This window comes from Elephantulus edwardii, unplaced genomic scaffold (genome assembly GCF_000299155.1).
Source record: "Elephantulus edwardii isolate Elephantulus edwardi_28Jun2011 unplaced genomic scaffold, EleEdw1.0 scaffold00068, whole genome shotgun sequence".
In the NCBI taxonomy this organism is placed as follows: domain Eukaryota; kingdom Metazoa; phylum Chordata; class Mammalia; order Macroscelidea; family Macroscelididae; genus Elephantulus; species Elephantulus edwardii.
Window position 1 is genome coordinate 11406231 of NW_006399818.1, and position 3517 is coordinate 11409747.

General features: G+C 42.3%; 1 pseudogene; it reads right to left on the reverse strand.

Moving 5' to 3' along the window:
* Positions 1-782: 782 nt before the first annotated feature.
* LOC102843538 overlaps positions 783-3517 on the reverse strand; it is a 4970-nt pseudogene continuing 2235 nt past the window's right edge.

Below are 3517 nucleotides of genomic sequence, written 5' to 3' on the forward strand. Positions count from 1 at the left end.
TCTTGTTGGTGCTAACGGCTGTTGTGTTGGACCCTCATTCGTGGTGATGCCTTACACAAGGAGACAAAACATTGTGTTATCCCATGTTTGGGTGTGAATCAGACCATTGTAAGCCAAACAAAAATAAATAAATCAAAGCCGGAGTCATCCAGTCATTTCCAATCATGAGTAACCTTGATGGGAGGAGACTGACTCCCTCTCCTTCAGAGGAGTAAGTGGATTTGAATCACTGACCATTTGGTTCACAACTAAACGTACTACACACTATGCCACTGTGATTCCCAGGTTTAATTTTCTTTTTTATTATTATGGTAAATATATTGTGGAAGAAGGATGGACAATCTCCTCTCGCATGATTCACTGCCTCTGAAAACCCATGGGAGCATCAGCTATGGGTCGGTTCCAACTCTGTGGTACACAACAACAATAATAACAAGGCAAATTTATATATATATATATAACAAAATATTTGCTATTTCAATAATTTTGGGTTTTTTTTTCCACAGTGCAAACTCTCATTTTATTCATCTGATTTGTTCACAATTTAGCCACCCACTCAGAGAACCCAAGGGCCAGCAAACGATGAGGGAAGGCAGTGTTTGGAACCTTCTAGAAGCAAGAGTCTGCTTGTTCTCAGCCCTCGTGCCTGGCAGGGAGGGTGGGAGGAGGAGGAGGGCTGCAGGGGTGCTGGTGCCCAGGTCGTTTTAGAGCAGGGCCCTGGGTCTGTTCCTCACAGCAGAAGGCAGAGGGGATCCTAAAGTTCTTTACTGCGTACCTGCTTCTCAGCCGATCAGCTTCTTCAGGAAGGCCTCAGCTGTTACTCATCTTTGATGCCCACTATCTTGTCCACCATATCTCCATTCCTGATGGCCAGCACAGTGGGCACAGCAGACACTTCATACTCGATGACGAGTGTGAGTTATTTGTGGGATTATCAATATCCACCTTGGCCACCGTCTTCTCTATCCTCGGCCCCAGGATCTTGCAGGGCCTGCACCACCGTGCATGGAAATCCACAACCATGGATGCTGGACTGGTGACACTCGGTCCAGAAAATCAGGGCCGTCCTGGATGTTAAAGGTGGTGGCACAGACTCTGGAAGTGTGCACTGTCTGGGTTGGGCCGGGTGTTGGTGCCAGGCCATTAGGATGGCATTGTGGGAGTTGTAGGGCCCTGGATGTGAGGAGTGCCCACTGACCCTGAGGGGGCTTCCTGGAGATGACCGAGGCCAAGAACCTCCTTCGGACAAGTTGCTGAGCCCTCTCCCTTCAGCACAGAGGGAGAGGATGCACAGCCGGGCCCTCCTCCCCCATCAAGGGCACTCTTGCCATCACTCTGTGTTAATAATCTTCACATGTACAGTTCAGTGAGAAGAATTGGTGCTTTTGAGCTGTGGTGTTGGAGTACTGAATATTCCATGGACTGCCAAAAAAATAACAACAACAAAAATATGTCTTAGAGAAAGTGCAACCAGGGTGACCCTCGGAGGCAAGGATGATAAAGCTTCATCTCACATTTATTTGAGGCACATTTTTATGGGTGTCAAGTGCTTAGAAGAGGACACCATGCTTAGAAAGGTGGACGGTCAGCAGAAGAGAGGAAGACCTTCAATGAGATGGATTGCCATGGTGACTGTAACAATGGGCTCAAGTCGATCAGAGACGGTGAGGGTGTCAGGGGACAGGGAAAGATTCAGATCCATTGTTCATAGGTTGATATGAGTTGTAGTCAACTCGATGGCACCTAATAAACAACAACAATGTTCTTAAACCATCACTGTTACCTGTTTCTGGATTTTTTCTAATTCATAGAGTTTTCACTGACTGATTCTCAGAAGTAGATTAGTCAGGTCTTTCCCCTAGTCAGTTATCTGGAAGCTCAAAATCATAACAACATGCAAGCTGTCCTGACAGATACGTTGTGAGGTATACCAGTCAGAGATCAAACTGATACCTACCTACCTTTTAAAGGTAAGTCTACAGTAAACCACTGAATTCTACCACTGAATGAAGCTGGTTTGTTATACAATACGAAACCACATGGAAAGACTCTAGTTACTCCAGCTATAGCCATCCTAAATCAACAAAAACCAGCTGGCCATCATCTGTGACCACAGCTCAGCAGGGGCTCAATAAGGAATGAATGCCACATGGGATCCTAGTCAATAAAACCAGCAAACTGTGAGTAGATTGAGGGCAACTCAGGGGCGGTATTTGAGTGTTTTGCAACCAACTGGACATATCTTTGGAATTCTAAAAGAACAAACTACTATGCCTTGGAGAAAGTGCAACTAGGGTGCTCCTTGGAGGCAAGGATGGTGAAGAAGCATCATCTCGTATACTGTGGGCATATAGTTTGAGGTTCTGGTCCTTGGACAAGGACTTCATGCTTTGAAAGGTGGAAGATCAGCAAAAGAGAAAATTACCTTCTTTCTACTACAAAGACTCTCCATCCCCCTCACCTCCATTAAAAATAGAAATATGTATTGTGTCTTATTGATAAAGCATAAATTATTATGCTTTATATAATATAAATTATTAAGAATAGAATTAATGTAATTGATATAATATAAAAATTTAATATTATATTTATAGAAATATAATAATATAAATTATTATATTTTAACAATTTATTAAAAGTTAAGGAAATAAACCCAACACTCAGTCCTGACAAAAAAAAATTTAAAACTTTTAAGATCCCAGTTGCTTCTTACAAAAGTAGGATGTAGAGCTTGGTCTTTGTGGGTTCTGTTATGCCAGCTGACCTTGATGATCCCAGAGATTACAGTCCTGAGGACTCAAGCCTGTAACTGCTTATGACAGGGTGTTTTGTTATAGCATAACTTTGTCCCCCATTAGTTCTACGATATAGGTGTGCATATTTGCAGTACACACAAATACGCATGTAGAAATATTATTGGTCACACTTCTGGTGCTCAAGTCCCTTCTACTCACTCATACCTGTCCATCTTGTCTGTCTGCCTGTACATTATTGTTATATGTTAGTGCAGGGTTGTGCATATAATAGTATTAATTTTTATATTTCTAATTGGTGAGCATCTCCTCGTATATTTTTTATCTTTAATGATATGTTGACAACCCTTTTCTTTCATATGTCTTCCTTGACCTCAAAGATGGCAATCCTCATCTCAAGAGTTACAGCTTCTGGAAGGCAGTTTGGCGTTTCCTCAAAAAGCTGAACATAGAAATTCCATATGACCCAGCCAATCCACTGCTTGGAATATACCCTGAGAAAATGGGAATTGAGGCACAAAGGGAGACTTGTACACCAAAGCTCAGAGCTGCATTCTTCACCATAGCAAGAACATGAAAACAGCCCAAATGTAGAACCACAATCGAATGAATTGAGAAATTATGGCACATTCACATGATGGAATACTACTCAACACACAGGAACAATGATTTTAGAAATTACTACCTAACTTAGGTTTCGCATTAGCATGATTAAATGTTCTGGGATTTCCATTCTTCTCAGAGTCAGCCACAGTTTGTTATGA